Source organism: Cupressus sempervirens, chromosome 4 (assembly GCF_028749045.1).
Source record: "Cupressus sempervirens isolate cs-2001-9-10 chromosome 4, ASM2874904v1, whole genome shotgun sequence".
Classification (NCBI taxonomy): Eukaryota; Viridiplantae; Streptophyta; class Pinopsida; order Cupressales; family Cupressaceae; genus Cupressus; species Cupressus sempervirens.
In genome coordinates, this window is record NC_143121.1 from 794,891,652 (window position 1) to 794,909,999 (window position 18,348).

Genomic DNA, 18,348 nt, shown 5'->3' on the forward strand with positions numbered 1-18,348 from the left:
AAAGGTAATTTGAGATCAGCTCCAAGGTTCTAGGCAATCTTGCAACCTATTGGAATCTGCTCAATTGAAGATCAATGTGTTTGTTCATAGGGAGGCCTTTGTTGGTTTTGACCAATTTTAGATAAGATGTTCAATCTACTTGTTGTTTCAAAATTAACCACCAAAAGAGATATGCTTTTGGTATTTTCTTTTCTTTTAATGAATACAATCTAACAATGCAACTATATGAATTCCTAATTGAACCAAGGGTTAGTAAAGAAAATAATGAAGATAAGGTAATGAGAGATGAAAGAAAATAACATAAAAGGGAAAATTCCCAACATACATAAACCATGATAACAACACATTTGCAAGTTAAATCATTGAAAAGATTAGTTAAGAAACCAATGAAAATAGGAGCAATGCTTCCAAAAATCCACTGATGTAATCCTTGATGGAATCTTAGTAAAACCAAAAGATGTTTCTCTTCTTATCAAATCACAAGGCCATAGAAAGTGTTCTCATGTGAGACAACAAGCTATGTAGGAACAATAGGGTGATCTCGTCTCCAACTTGATTCGTCAATGGAATTTTTCAACACGTGACAAACACGATAACTAAAATATCACAAAATCAAATCAAAACAACAAAAATATTGGCTTCATTATTATCATAAACAAGAATCCACAAAAATAACACACTCTAACAAGAATAACTACACTCAGAATGAGAGCATCGATAACATATATTATTGCATCAAAATAATGGTCCATAATACATATTACATTCTTTCATTTATAAGAAATTATCTCCTCAATTTATGTTGAGAGTGAGTAATATCTTCATAAAAATATATGCTTAAAACTAATAAAATAAATCTAATTATATACAAACTAACTCTCCAAATGGTGCTAATAGGTCTCCACCCTTATTTATATCAATTAATGGGTACATGAGCCTTTAAATGACTTGAAGAAAAGAAAAAAGTAGTAGATAAGAAGAAAGAAGATCTAAGAAGATCTAAGAGTCCCAAGAAGTTCCAAAAATGGAAGCTCAACCCTCTCTAACCATTTGTAAGGAGTTGAACTATCAAAAAAATGCATTTTAGTCCATGGAAAGCTCTAAATTTGGAACTAGCAGTTAACTGTTAGTGCACCTTTTGAATAACACACCTTGCACACCTTGTACACCTTACACACCTTGCACACCTTGGTGGTAGGATCAAAAATCAAAATTTTTTCCAAGTGTCAAGACTAAATTTCTAGCTTCTAGGTTTTCTTCCTATTTATACTAGAGCTATGTCTAGATGTTTGCTCTTGAATTTCTCTATGATCTTCACCACTTGGAAAGGTTTCAGTAAATCCAATGGTTTATTCTTGTCTTTAATTTTTTGCCAGTAGTTGCTAATCTACATAAGAATATCTACAAATTCATCTAGTTTAGTGTCTAACTCCAATAATATCTCTTCTATCCTAAATACTTGTCTGATCTCTTCTTCTAACAAAGAATCTTTAATAGTTTTTTGAAATTGTTGAAGCATTGATTATACTAGAAGGAATTTAGTTCTTGACTCATCTTCAAAAATATCAAGGTAGGCAACACTAAAATTCTTCTCAGCTTCCAAAATCTACCCTTGTGTTTGGTTTGTCAACTTTTGAATATCTTCATAAAATCCTTCCATTACCTTATTTCTAGTAGCTATGTTTTCAATCCAATCTTCTAGTTCATCAATATCATCCATTGTATAAACCTTTGTGTGTATAATACCTTATAATACCTTAGTTTATAATCTCTAGCTTGAAGGTCTTTTCCCTATGTATGTACCTCATCCATTAGCCTAAAATCCTAGTCCACTATGGATACCAATTTATCTCCATTAGTTTGAACATGGTGTAATAGGTTCAAATTAGACTATATAATTTGTACACCTTTATCCTCAAAATTGTCATGCAATTTATGAAATGCGCCCAAAAATGAATCTAATGATACACTTTTTTAATCTCTCCTCTCCAATACCACAATGAGAGTGATTTTTTGATTATCCAAGTCAATGGGGCCCACAACTTCATGTAAATAGCCTCTCAAGAGCTCATTTTTATTCCTCAACATCACCAACTTTGACTCATATCTATCCACCTTCTTAAAGAGCTCCTTTAAGCCCATAGTAATAAAAAATTTAGTAGTGTCTACCACGAGCATTCCTAAGAGGGCCTCCTTGATCTAGTTGTCATTAGAAGTCATATCCTTAATGTCACCATGTAGAGTTGGGATGGAAACATGTGCAAACAAGTCCTGATCTTAGTTCTTCATTATGAAGGCCCATGTTTGTGAATCGACCATAGGTGGCTCAGGCTTCTTGATGGCTCCACTAGCTCATCCATACTCTCCTCTTTTTTCAAGTTCAGCTTCCTCTTTTATCTAATCATAACCTCCCTCTTTAGCTAGGCTAGTCTAGTGCCCATAGGAAACACATATTTGGATGAAGAGGGAGTTTGGCTTGTCAGTCCTTTTCCCTTATCACTCCTTTCTAAAGTCTTCTCCTTCTGAGAGAAATCTAAATTTGGATTTTCTATATCTATTGTAGCCACAGTTCTAGCCTTTGTATCTTGAGAAGTTTGCTAATCAGATTCTTCATGTATCTACCCCTCCTTTGATACTTCATTGGCTGACCTTTTTCTAGCTCTTCTCCATGTATTTCTTGTCCTTTCTCTTCTATAATAGGAGGAAGAGGAGTGGGTAAAACTTTGTCCAAGAAAGACAAATCCTAAAATGGTGGGGGTGATGTACCTAAAAACCCTTGTGATTGAGGTGGCATTTGGTTCCAATCCTATCCCAAAGGTTGATTGGTAGGTGTATTTCATATCTTATCATGCACCATTTTAGTTCCCATGGGCATAAAATTAATATTAGATATGTTTAAAATGTCTATTTCTTGCCCCTCCTATTCATCAATCTATTGTTTTTGCTCATCTTTAGAAATGATAACTTAAATAGGCTCCTTAGGAATGGATGGCAGTGGCACAATGGAGCTTCTTCTTCTCTCTTCTTGAGAAGCCTTGGCTAAATGAGTCCTATGACTCAAAGGGAGATTATCTTCTTCCTCTTCATTTACCTCAAGGATAGTTTTAGGCACCTAAGGGATGGGTATAACCCTCTTTTGTATCTTTTGCCTTCTCATCCTTCTCAAAATAGGTCCAACCTTATCTTTCTTAGGAGTTGAAGGAGAGGATTCCTTTTGAGTAGGTGGTGTCATCTTTTGCGCTCCCTTCTCTGGTAGGTGGGGGCACTTGTATAGTATTTTGAGCCTAAGCTACTTCTTAATTTTGAGGCTCTCCATTCTTAGGTGCTTGAGCTACCTCTTTTTGAGGTGCTTTAGATATAGGCTCATCTTGTTTAGGGGAATCTCTTTTCCTCTTATTTTTACCTTTATCTTCTCTAAAGTACCCAACATCCCTATCATTTTTATATACCATTTTTGACCTAACTAGAGATTGGGTAGGGAATATTGGCACTATAACTTTTGCACCTTTACCCTTTACTACGCGTATTGTGGCTTGGAAGGTGACATTTTGTGGAACTAGATCAAGGTTAAAAGGCTTCTTGATCTAGTCCATGTCAACTAAACTATGTTCCTAGCCCTATGGTTTATATCTACATTTTCATCCCTGTCGATCTCCACATTCATAATGGGGCTATCATATATCTTGTCTCTATTATACAAGGGATCTAAGACATCTTGGGTGTCTTATTGAATAGCATTGAGTGAAACCTTTATCTTTAAGGTGCTCCCTACAAAATATAGAGTCATCCTACAATAATTCCTTATTTGGATATCATAGTTGTCTATTGTGTTCACCCAATGATCTTCAATGGCATCTTTGTGCACAAATTATTTCCCTGCCAAATGTTGAACTCTACCAATATTGTCAAAATAGGGATGAGGGTATTGAGATAGTGGGTGTTGCACACAATGTATAATATTGTTATTTTATATTATATTATTTTATCATGTAATGTTGCACCTAGATGGATGTGCAAAATGTAAAGATTCCCATGGGATATACTTGATGAGTTTTATTGTAACATTGTGATAATATTTCATGTAATTATTTAATATTGGTGAAAAAAATTAAATTTCTAATATTAAATGTGGGGTCAATGGGTTAGGTAGTACATGGCTTTAGCAAATGGTTTATGTAATACCACTTGGTGGTTTTGTGGGACTTTCTACTATACAAGTAGCCACAAGGGTAGTTGTTGTATGTGAGATGTGAGAAGATAGAAGGAAAAAAGGGAAAGAGTCGAGTAGGACAAGGCTTGACAGGTTACCCAAGAGAGCATTTATGAAGGTTGCAAGCATGACATGGGATGTGTGGATTCATGCTTGTTCACATAGATTCTTTGGTGGTGGCTATGGCTTTAACGGCTTCCATGGTTGTATTGTAATGGTGTTTTTATTGAATAATACATGGTGATAGATGCTTTTGGAGGCTGGGTTTTTTCCTTCAATAAAGGTTTCCCCAAGGTATATCTCATGTCACAATTTTTGTGGGTATGTTTTCTATTCTCTTGCATGTGGATTTCAATTGTATATTTATTTTAGATCTATTATCGGTTATGTGGAAATGATTATATTTTTCTTGCAAGTTTCCTTACAAGTGGTATCAGAGCTATGATTTTATTATTGTAATCCTAGATTGAATCCATAGGAATGCATGAGAGGATAAAAGAAAGAACAAGATATATGAGTTGTTTATTGCAGATCTAAGGGTTTTGTATTTGTTGTTATGATGGGATATTGGTAGATTTTGGGCATGTGAAATTGTTGGACAAAAGGGTTATTCAGATGTTTCATTTAAATGAGAGTTTTTTAGGGGGAGCTTGTAGAAATAACCTCCTGAGTAAAAACAAACCTCACCATTGGATCTAGGTTGACATTTTCATAAATTTTGATATAAAATATGCCCTAGTTTGGCCATGTTCAGAGGAAATGAAATAGCTTTTTAGTTTTAGCCAATGATGGCCATTAAATTTAATCCCATCAAAATTTTTCATCACCAAAAAAGAAATCGTAGTGAAAATGGTAAAAGACTATCTTAATAAAATTACCATAACTTTCTTTCAAGATATTAGATTTTGGACTTCTTATAGGAATTAGAAAGATAATTTAGAGCACTACAATTTTTATAGGTTTGGTTCTATGATTTTGGCAAATTTTCAAGTATTAAGAGCCTAAAAGTTAAATATTATTTATTTTGAGTACAGATCAGGCCATAAATTGGGCACATGGAGTTGGATTTTGGACTTTGAGTAGTCAACAAAAGGCTATTGGAGAGATCCACACATTGGTTCAAATTTGTTATAGGTTTGGCATGCTTTATTTGGTGATATATTAATTTGAGAAGTTTATGGTATATATTGGCTATGGTAGCATTGTGAGTTTATAACATTGTATATTTTGGAGATTTGCGATTTGATGTCATTGTATACTCGTTTAGTATTTCAAATTAGTCTCATGATGATATGGATATCATTATTTGGTTTGGATATGTATGATGACATGTTGGATCTACAATTTGTGTAGTGTTGTAGGCAGTCTATACTTATAGGTTACATTTATGGCTTGGTTATGGGTTGTATTTACCCATTGATCTTTTATTATTGATGTATATCTAGATTGGTGCCTTGGATTTGGGTTGTCTATACCCTAAGTCACATGATTTACTACTTTTTTTTTATGTTGAAGGGATGAGATGTTGTTACTAGGTATAGTCATGGCAGAGGATTGTGGTTGGTTATTTTATGCTAGTATGTTGGACACATTGATAGTTAGTTGCTTAGTTCATGGATGTGATCATGGTGCCATGGATTTTGGCATGGCATGATTGGATATATAGGTACATCTTTAATATTTATTGTCTTGAATTATTAATTTGGTTATGGTGGTATATATCTTGGTTGAGGATCATGGTTCTTTGGTTTCCTTTTGAGGTCATGATGTACACTTTGAGTTTGTTGGTGCTCAAAATTGTAGCCCGAATTTTGAGCATTGTTGAGAAAATAAAGCCCTATGAACACTTTTTGATGAGTTTGTACCCAGCTATACTTTTGATGCCTAAGAGGTGTTCAATGCTTCTAACACCTTCCTTTTAGTGAATCTACCTATTCCATGAAGAAAAATTAAGATTCTAAGCCATTCTGTGAAGTCTTGTTTGAGCAAATTTCAAATCTGCATTTTACCATAAGTGTCAAACAGCGATAGGAGGTTATGTTTTTCATTGAATATCTCACATCTAGAAATGTTTTATGACTCGCTGCTTTGGGAGTGTCTAGTATCCGTACCTGAGAACCTATGTTTCAGATTTCAAGCAGTTTCATATTCATTTGACTAGGTTTTGAATCCCTCAAACTTGGTAGTTTACTATTTTCACACATTTGCAAATTGCACATATTTTTGGGAAGCCCTATTTGACATGTTATAACTTTTGACCAGTTGACCAAAATGCTAAAATTCCTTTTGTGTTGTGTTGTAGACATCATAGAATTATTATGTTTCAAGTTTTAGCTTATGACAAATCTATTTGATCAATTTTCAAATGCGATTCCAAACACAATTTCTATCTTTTTACTGGTGTCAGCATTTGCAGATTGATTGGGACCCTTGTTTGGGATGTTATAACTCAATCCATAATAGGTGAAATCAAATGGATTGTACCGCTATTTTTTCCTCTGAAAATACTTTGAGTGTGTCAGTTTTTAAGTCTTGACGAATCCGTATGCACACTTTTCTAAGTCAATTCCATTTGCAAAAAATAACTTTTCTACCATTATTTGAATTTGCAAAATCCGGGTAGCCCACTTTGACCTCTCACCATTTGTGTCCTATTATTTATCATGAGACCAAATTGATGATTCATAATGTCCTCATGATAGAGAACCAATGCCCTAATTTTTATCTCCCGAAGTGTCAGTTTGCCTAGTTTTTTGAGCCAAATCCAAACCCAATTTGTGGTTTTTTGATGTGTTTGTTTGCAGGTAATTCTCAGAGGTCAACTTTGAAAATGAATATCTTTTGGCCCCAAATTTATCATGAGACAAGATTCAGCATGGTAAAATTATGCAAAAGACAGAATCTGTGTGTTATTTTTCAGAGCCTAGTCAGAGGTTTGGGTTAGTTTGTAAGGCCAATCAACAGACCTCCTAGAGCAAAAGTGACAATTTGCAGTTCAGTGGTAAAATAGTTTTTAGTTGATTAATCCATGATTGAACTTGATTCAAATCAGTTCCTAATGATCAATAGATCAATCCAGCATTTTAGTAGTATGAAAACAAATTTTTTTTTAGTCAAACCCACTTGGGGCTTAACTAATTGCATCAAAATGCTGAGAAATGGATTAGAAATGAAAAATGTTTGAGCAATAATAAGACTTACCTGATTACTACATCATCTTAGTAAGAATGCAAAAACTTTGTGAATAAACATGAATTATATGACTTCCTGATTCACAAATGATCATAAAAGTAATCTCTATGCATTTTTAATGTTTCCCACAACAATAGCAAAGAAGGCATAAAATAGAGGCCAATAACATAAGAAGAACATGCCATGTTTGGAGGATAGTCATTAAAAGGAAGACTATTTTGAACAAAAGAGCCAAACCCTTTTAAGGGAACCCCATGGAAAAGATGAAGGAAGACATAGCATAGTATTCAGAATCTACATCATATTTCTCATGGGGATGTTTTAAATCTTTGACTTCTACAAAGAAAGACGTAGCATTACTGTTATGTTGAATACAAAGGAAGATGTAGAACTCAATCCATTCAATACATATTTTGAATTCTTGTGATATGTAATGTTAAGCTCATACAAAATGTTGTGGGTAGAGTTTAATACGAAGACCCATAGCATATCAAAGCATGTTAAAAAGAAGTAATGGCATACACATCGCAGGAGCTCCCTCAAGGCAACATCAGAAGAAGAATTCATAGGTTAGAATGAATAAATCAACCATACCTCCAAACAATGAATTTTCAACAAGCCTCCATGTTGGAGTTAAAGGAAATAGGGAGTAGAAATTTTGAAAAATGAAGTTTCAAAAAAGAAACTGCAGCTATGACTAAGGATACCCTGCAGCTAAGTAGACTAGTCAAAGCAACCTACTCAACTCACATCGATTCAAAGCATTATGCAAGCAGTTAGTAATAAGGATCCTCCATGCATAAAAGAAGCCAAAAGTAGGGAAATTTTTTAAACATTCATCTCACAATGGGAGGAACATACCTATGAGTACTGGGAGCAGAGAGGGGGTTGCATGTCATGTGGGAGAGAGTTTTGTCTTGTTGTGTCTTTAGAGGTATGAAAATGTTCTTGCAATTGCAAATCTTTTTCTAGAAGCAATCAATGTTGGTATGCATTGGGTTGCACTTGTTATGACTTCTATACAAGATGGAAGGTTTTCTTGCCCAAGTTTGGTTTATGGTCGGACTTTATAAAATATGGTGGACTTCCAACTGTGATTTCCCAGGAGAAGAAATTCAAGCCACCAACGTAGAGTCCAAGGGAGCTCATGCAATCAAGAAATCTGCATTAATAAAAAGAAGAAAGCCACGGCTTAAAACAAGGACCCTGTGCTAAAAAAATCACACAAACTTCAGGGAGAGAAGCTGCCTAGTTGAAGGCTTTACACATTCAAAGGAAATCTTCATAGTTAAAGCACCTTGCAACAAAAAAAGAGGGATCTTATGCCAATCAAGGCAGGGAAGAATTTAAAAAGAGAAGCACTCCACGATTTTTAAAGAGCAACAAACCACAAAGAAAAATAGGGGCAGGGTTGGCTTTGAAAAAAGCAAGGGACATGTCAAAATTTTGAAAAGATAGAAGCTTTGTCCCATATTCATTATGTGGGAAGGTTTCATCTTTCTAAATAGTCTAATTTGCAAAAAAGAAGTGTCTTAAAAGAAACAAAACTTTAAAGCTATAGGCTCATGTGTGAGGGGCCCACAGGTCAGACCCCAACTATTTTTACCTGTGTGAGAATGATAATTGGTTTGAAAAAACTTATGTTTCTCTGATCTCCCGTGAGATTAGGAGGTATATTTGTAAGGTTTCTTGATGTTACGAGGAAAGTATTGAGGAGATGATCAGGAGAAGAAATTTGAAAGGCCAACGATCATACGCCCAACATATAGGAGTGAATCAATTCTTAAAAGGGTTCAGTGCTATGTCCAAGGTTGTCAGAGCATAAAAGGCATTCATTGTATGGTCACAAATGAATTTTCCAAAGCCTTCGGTCTTACATTTAAAGGGGAGCGTGTAGGCATAAATGGAAATGTGAAGAGGCTCCAGGGCTATGAGATATAGCAAATATTAATAGAATATTAATATCTTCATTAAAAGTGTATGAATGTGAAGCTTGATGAATGGAGCCTCCGGTGCTACGAGGAGGAAATCGAGAAATTGGAAATTAAAGAATATTATTATTTTTTAATTAAATGCCACAGTCAATTAGGGTTTAACACATGGTAGACTGGGGAAATCAGGAGAGAGAGAGAGAACAAAATGAAAACAAAATGAAAATTGAGAGGATCAATGCATGAATGGATTAAAATGAAAAATTGAAATATTGTGAATTTTTATATAGTCCAAACTATATACTTTTCTTAAATTTTTCATTTTTAATGCAAAACCACACTCTATGACTAGATTTTCAAATGGCCATAATAGGGGCATTTTTTGTCCAAAATCTACCTTATTATATACCATTGAAATCGAGAGAACTTGAATTTTTCATATTTGAAGTCAGATTGTGCACAAGATTTTACTGGTTCATGCTATAAGTAGTTTTGTGATTTTTGGGGCATTCTCAGTGCAATGGGCTTAATTCATCATGAAGCATTAGAGTTTGTTACAGGGCAGTTTTGAAGGCTTGGTAAAGTCTGGATGTGAAGAAAATCAGTTCTAGAGTGTTTCCTTGGCTTTTAGAAGCCATTTTCTAAGCTAATTTTCATTTTACCTTGAGTAAAAATCAGGAATCAAATCAGTTGTTTGTTCAATCATACAGTTCAGATATTTGATGCTTTTCGAGCCATAACTGATTGAAAATTTGATTCAGTAGTTGAGGGAAAAGGTTTGAAGGATTTTTTAACCTGTTGAGAAGGTTTTTCCAAGTGGACAGATGTCATGTTCAAATCAGATCTAAGAAAATGCTTCTTTCCTATATCTTTCATTATTCTTCTCATTTGTAGAGGTTGGCAATTTTCTCTAGGTAATACCAGAAGGGTTCTAATGTTCTACTATTGAAACCAGGATTGTAGATGGTTTTGCTTCTTGACTATTGAGCTGAGCTCTAGTAGTGAAGGCCACACATCCACCCTATGCAAATTTTCATTTTCATGTCATGTGTTGTTATTCTAATGTTTTGAAATTTGAAGCTAGATCATGTGAATTGTTTAGAGTTTCATTCTATGTTACCAGTTTGTGTATTTAGTCTTTCCAAGGATAAATACAAAAGGGGACTTACATGAGTTAACTGAGTTTTCTTATCTTGTCTCCTAATTCTTCATGTGTCATTAACTTTGTGGTTAGATGGATAATGTTCATTTGATCTAAGGCAGCTTGGATGAGTTGTATGTTAGATCTTTGTTACTTTTGACTCCAGTAGTTATGTAAATGCTTCATAGTTCTAATAGGGTTTCTAGGTGTATGAAGGGGATATTTCACAAGTATGTGATTAGGGGATTTTAGTTGATAAACTTGATTATAATGCAAGCAAGTTAGGTCATCCTACTGGTAATGACTCTATTTTTCAATGGATAAAGAACTAGTCACTAAATCAGATGCAAACTAATATGAATGTTATTTGCACAAAATCTTTTTAATCAAATCAATTTAGTTTTCCATTTCGTGTAGTGGGATGAAAGGAATTAACCCTCACTCAGCTTATGAATGTCATAGATTTGGATTCAGCTACTGTAGATCTCTATCATTGCATAAGTTATTAGGAGAAATAAGGGTTTTCATCTACTATTAATAGGTTCAAATTTATGTTTTAAATGCACTGGTACCATATCTCAGAACCTCAAGGTTAACCCACCTATGTCTTGTAGAGCCTGAAGTGAAGGAGGAGTTATGCCTTATAGTTGGCCCAAGACTGCAGTCAGGTGTATCCATCATAGGAAATTGCTAGTCTTAGATGCATTTGTCTAGTTTCTTGGTCATTTTCAAAACTGTTAAATCAAGAGCCAACAGAGTCCTTTGATGGTTTGATTTCTTTGTTGATACTCATGGTTAAATGATGATTTTTCATCATGATGTCATGGATATCTTGGATACATGGTTTAGTGAGAGCTTATGATAGTGATGGGGTGACAATGCAAGATTCTTTTTTGGTCTTAGTTTATATCTTCTTGGTTTGAAGATCTTGGTTTCACTTAGTATTGAAACATTGGTTGTGTGAGTTTAGAACTAGATGTTCTTCATGAAGGAGATGAATTTTATGATGCCATAGGTAACTCGGTACTATGGTTGAGTGATTTGTTGGCATTGATATATTTATTGAGTGTTTATAGTTGTTGGAAGTTTGTCTTAGACCCTACTAATGCAAAAGCATCTTTGACATTTGCATGGTGTTCTTAGTAATCTTCATGGTGTGTTAAGATGGTTAGATCTTAAGAACTCATAGAGTTCTTGGTTATCTTCCTTGTGTGTGTGGATAGTTCTTCATGGTATTTGGAGATGGTTTTTTTTCTATGGTGTGTGGAGATGGTTACATCTTGAGGGCTAATGGGATTCTTTGTAGAGGTGTGGTTTATGCTTCCATTTGACATGTTATCCTTGGTGTTAGGATGGTTTTATTTTTATGTCACAATATACTCTTGATACATGTTTAGAGTTGTGATATGTTATAGTATGTTCATATGGAGCATGTTATCTCTTTAGTTGATATGGTTTAGAATGTTGTCATGTTTATGTTCTTGAGGCCATGGTTGGAACTTTGACATTAGTCTTGGTTTAGTTTCTTGGTATTGAGTACATCAATCACAAGTTGGATACTTCATGATATTGCTATATTTCATTTGGAGTTCACATGGATTGATTGGTTACAAGTGCTTGTGGATACTTAGAGATAGTGGTGATGCTGATTTCTCCTGGATTAGAGAAGTATTTATTGGAATGGTTAATGGTTTTAGCAAGAGAGTTTGAGGGTGATTCACTTGATATGGACTTAAAAGGAGATTTTTCTTAGATGAGTCTTGGTTGGAGACTTGGATATCTTTATGGGAATTCTCATTCCCCACTCTTGGTCTACTCAGTGGTTTTCTACTTGAGAGGTATAGCCCATTGTTTCTCTCAGTTGCATTATATTTATGGTTGTCTTTCATAGATATGGATCTTGAGCTATGGTACATGAGTTAGTTTTAGAGGGTTCATTTGAGAGATGTATTAGCATTGGTTATCTCCATTTTCATATGTTGTTATGTTGGTTGAGTTTGGGAGAGGGTCTTATATTGAGCATATTCCTTGGATTAGGAATGGTTATTCCTTGATTTAGGAATGGTTTATGAGTTTGTTCTTCTTGTGAGAGGCATGCATCCATGATTAATTATATGGTATAGTTTAGGTGTTTTTGTGGCTTCTTTTTGAGGTTTTATGGAGGAGATAATACTTGCATAGTTTACATCTAGAGGTGCATGTAGAAGGACATGATATAGGTTATGATTTGCATGGTTTCTCTTTGATCTTGGTTATCTTCCTGGATGTTCAGTTTTACTTACATTGGATTTGAGATTTTTTAGAGATTGTGATCATTGGTTTGTGATCATGTATGTCATGAGAGAGATGACATGGTTATTTCATTATCTCCTTCCTTTGTTGGTTATCAAGAGCCTAGGAGAGTGTTCAAGATTTTTTATGAGAGTTGCTCTTGCAAGTTATTGGTTTATGTATTGTGGATGTCCTTGAGACTACATGGATTCACTTCTTTGAGATGTCGTGAGTGGATTGGTTACAAATTTGACATTGTCTTTTATAGTGGGAGTTTTATGGTATATATATGGTAGGTATTACTTTTGAGGTTTGTGATTGGAGGTTACATATTGCATATGTCAGTGATTTAAAATTCACTTTCTATACCATTTGGAGGATAGGTTTGACACTTGTTGTGGGTGCTATTTTAGCTATGGATATTTTGACAACTATGGATAGATGTGATTACCTTTGGATTAGGTTTTTGTGCTTGGCATTTTTTAGTTGGTACATGATTTTATGATCTTCTAATGCAACAGGTTGGGTGGCTTTCTCTTTAGATGGCTTCTATGTATGTCTGGTGGTAGTGACATAATAGGAGTTGGCATCATTCATGTTTGAGATGTTGGATACTTTGATTTTGTTGTGGGTACTATTAGCACTTATATTTTTCTCGCACCCTTGAATGTTTTGGTCCCAAGTCTTCTTCCCTTGAAGTTGAACTTGAAGTTTTAGTTTACTTCAACTTCAAGTTTGAGTCTGCGTCTATCTTCATATGTCAAGCCTAGCTTCTTTTCTCAAGTCATCCTTAGTAAAGTCAAAGTAGAAGTTGAAACCCAACCACCCAAAACTTCAACTTCAGCTTCAAGTGTTGATGTTGCACACTAACAAAATTTGTATGTACGTTTCAAATTTTTGAGCCAAATCAAGGTGGGTCCCAATATAGCACTTCCCAAGACATGCAAAGTTATGAATGTAAGGGTTTAAGGCATTATGCATTTGGATAGGGAAATATTTGATTAAGGGCTAAAGTTATCATTTCATGATCACTTAACATAACAGGATACATGCAAATTTGATAAAGTATTTAAAACAAAGCACCCGCAGTGTCTTTTCCAATGCATGTCATATGAATAAGTAATTATTGTACTTACTTGACAAATTTTTGCTACAATCTTTTGTACAAATCATCCCTCAAATGCATTCATTTTAAGCCTTCCCACTCATTCCACTTTCTCCAAAGAAATTCTAGCGCTATTAGGTAAGAAGGGCGAATTGCAGGCTATGTCTTTATCAAACTATAAGTGCATTTCCATAACCCTTTGCATTTCAATTGTGTTTGCTTTGTTTTGAGATATTTCAAGCCATATCTTGTAAACTTATCTTTCTTAGCAATCATGACACTTTTCCATCCTAAAATGCCCAAGTTAGAGAAGCCATCTTTGCTTAGTTCATTGCCTAAAATTCATGGTATGTTTCTAGTAAATAAAAATTTATTTGATATTGTTGAATGAACCAAAAACCCCCAGTCAAGCCCTATTTACTAGAGGCTAGTTGATAGTGGATTATTAGAAGCCACCACTTTTCCCACTGCAATCACATACCCAAAACTTGTCCTCAATGTGCAAGCCATTATGACCCTATTTCCAAGTGCATTAAGAAAGTCTCAGGGGAAGTGATTGTTAAAATCAATAGAACCAGTGTCTATTTAGCCTTTAGGTTTCCTCACAGGGAACCTTACAAGCCAGGGATGTTCAAAGAAGCTGAACGCCTATATGTCAAAAACAAAAGCAACTATGATAACAAGATAGCTTAGTCCTGGCTTTTGAAACTAGCTGTGGGAGGTTCTAGATTGCCTAAGCCATTGACTATTGAGTATTTTATAAAAGAAATCATAGACATTGTTCTCCTACTAAATAGGATTAAGGGAAATGAGCATGCATTCCACTGGGAGTCATGGATGTACTTTTTCATATAGAAGATCATTGAAGGAATTAAGCTCATTGATTGCTCTGATCTTATAGCAAAAAACCTGCATAGGGTTTTAATAGCTGTTAACAATTGTGGTCCATTTTTCTTGGCTTCTTATCTAATTTACATCCTAGTGGCATCTAAGGAATGGGAGAATCTTCCACATACACCTTGGGTTGATGACATGCCCATCTACTAGTATTACAATGATCTTCAGGAAACTACATTATGCAATGACTTCAAAAAGGTAAATGATGTCTTTCTAGGGAAATTGATATTTGAACTCCAAGGTCGAGAGAATGATAGGATGTCAGAAGAAACTATGTAGGTTGTGCAAATATATGGTTGCTTTTACATTCAATTCCCTAGATTTACATATATTAGAGTGAGTGGTTTTTTTGATGAACCTTTAAATTTACCATGTTATTGTTCAGACTCTGCAGTGTTATCTGAGATATGTAGGCAATTTGTTTCTGTGGTTGAGTCTTTTCAGATTTCAAAAAAATCTTCTTCAACATTCTTCCCTATTGAGATTGGACACTATAGATGGACCAGTCTGAAAGAAGTTGTATTGGTAGCAAAATCATTAACCCACTTATGCTTTAAGCCTTTCATTTCTTGGTTAGATTTTGACTATACTGGCTTTTTCAGAAACAATTTTAAGAACATAGTATCCTTGGTTCACTCCCCACAATTAGAAGATTTTTGGGCCAATTACCTTAATGAATTTGAAGTAAGGAAAAGGTTGTGGTCACACCTAACCATTAAGTAGATCATTATGATTAATGTGGAGTTGGATACTTATGGATTAAAAGATGAAGATTCTGAAGAAGTGCTTGATCAATTTTATATTGACCAGATTGAATGCATGCTCATTCTTGAAATGGATTGGGGAAAAAGGGAAGAAAATGATGTCTATGCTCGTACTAAAGATGTAATAGATAGAACTGCTAAATGGATAAAATTAAAGGTAGTTGCTACTCTAGACCTTTCTGGGAAGATTTCAAAAAGTAAAGATAAAAAGACTCCCAAACAAAAAACTAATCGAGATGTTCCTGATCTTGTTGCAGGTCTCACTTCAACTTTAAGTTCAAGAAGCAACTCCAAAGAGCAAGAGGATAACCTATTCAAGAACAAAGAAGACATCAATCATCAGAAGTAAGAACACCATAACTGTTGACTTGGAGGTAGCAGAAGACCCACCTATGGTGGATAATGTACCTAAATCCTAGAACTTGTTAGTGACTACCAAAGGCCAGGAGAGTAACCTCACCTTGGTCAAATGCTCCCCTACTACAAAAAAAGATTAGGCTATGCCTAAATGGCTAGAGACATCAATGGAGAAGAAAAGAAGCATAGTCCCAATATCAATGTCAATTGATGATTTGGTTAGTAAGTGTCTTGGTAAGACACCTAAAGTAAAGAAAGAAAAAATTGAGGTAAGGATTGATTTTGATAAGAATTCAGGATGTTGGGCAACAAAAATAGCTACACCACTAGATGGAAGCTCACATGATTTTGTGGTTCCTCAAGACTACCAGATAACAAAGGTTGACTTGGGAAAAGGGAATCGCAAAGTAGACATGGAATTCTTTGAAGCATCTAATAAAAAGATTGGACATAAAGTATGGAAAGATGGACAAGATAAGCAGGAAATGAAGGAAACAATCAAAAACGTGGTGCAATATATTAATGCTATCCTTCATCCTGAAGCAAAGCCAATCCATGAAATGTCAACAATCATTTATGTGTCCTCTGTGACCAATCAACAATCATTGGAGAATCTGCATAAGTGCAAAGCGGTAGCAAAAGTAGCAGGTGAATGGGTTTAGGATGTTCTGCATGACACTGTAAAGCACATAGGTCACTTGGACCATGCCTCAAAGGAAATATCAAACATTTCTAAAAAGGTAGAGACAAGCAACGAAGGATATGAAAAGGAGAAGAATAACTGGGCAAAGGTGGTAATGTGGTTAGAGGATATGCAAGAATTCGATTAATAGAAATTCTAGGCTAAATGCCCTAGAGCTGGTCTAGATGAAAAGGCCCTGTATGTCATCAAAGACTACATCGAATGGAGGAATGAAGCACTAAAACAAGGGGTAATTGGAATTAAAGAGGCATTGCAAGAACTTAAGGTTATACACTAGATTATTCAAAATGACCTTAAATGGTTTTCCAAATAGTTCATGGGAAAGGAAGATGACTCCATTGCCCAATCAGATGAGATGATCAAAGAGGTTTAGAAGAAGTTTCAAAAATGGTAAGACAAGAAGGCACAAGCTAAGCAAGACTTTTCTAACATGGCACATATTGAGGCTATGTTAATCATCAATCTAAAGCATTTGGAAATGAATGAAGAAAAGGTTGCTGAACTAAAGAAGATGAAAGAAATCTAGAAGTAAAGGTTCTCCTATATTGGTTTTCCACATCAATCCATTATTTCAGCCTTTTCGACTACCTATGAAATGTGGACAATGGCAAAAGGCATGGCTAATGGAGACACTGCTACCTGATTAACACAAGTAGTTACACTTAATTCCTTAGTTATATTTTCTTTTTCCTTTTTTCTTTTCTTGCATTTCAAGTTAGCAATTATTTTAACCGAAGACAATTAACTTATGGCGAGATAATTTTAGTAGTAGTCCAGCCCCATGCCTATATATATGTAATAATTAGTATGGTGTAGGGGTTAGAATTCTCGAGCAGATTGATAGACAAAACTATTTTTGTTTGTGGTTTTATTCCAAGTTTAGAAGTAGCATTTCAGAATTATGCAGATACAATCAAATTCTATAGTTTGATTTGTGGTTAAAAGCTTTGTAAGTAGATACTATTATCTACCTATTTAAATTAGTATTTATAAAGATATTGTTTAAGCTTTTGGCTGTGTTTGTTATTGGTTTTGAGATTTTCAATTTGGAACTTGGGATGCTATAAGAGATTAACTTTGTCAAATTTGCCTACTCGATGGTTTAATTTTAAACTATGTGGATAATCTTGATAATTAAGATCGAGTGGTTTTTTTGCATAATTTTTTTTTTTTTTTTGTATTGATGAGATAAAATAAGTTGATTTGACACTTTCAACAGATTTTTTTCTGAAAAGGTCATTATGTTGAGTCTTTAGATCAAAGAATTATCATTGTAATAAAGGTAGCTATGCCTTTTTTCATTGAAGAAACTTTAAGCAGAGAATTCGTTAGCCTCTTCTATAGGAATTCATTTGTTAGTTTACATTCTTTTTCTCTATTCTTATGTATGAACATTTATGAGGAAAATTGTTTACTAATAGGTACTAGGATGGAGTACTTCATGTACTTTGATCTATGATGGTGAATGTGCTAGGAAGGATTGTTACATAGTTCATTTATGTGGCTATGGATTGACCCTATGCAATGCATACAACAAGTAGGAGATTGTTGAGATAATGGGTGTTGCACACATTGCATAATATTGTTATATTATATTATTTTATTTTATTATGTAATGTTTCACGTAGATGGACGTACAACATGTAAAGATTCGCATGGGATATGCTTGATGTGTTGTATTGTAGCATTTTGATGACATTTCATGTAATTATTTAATATTGGGGAAAAAAATTAAATTTCCAATATTAAATGTGGGATCAATGGGTTAGGTAGCACA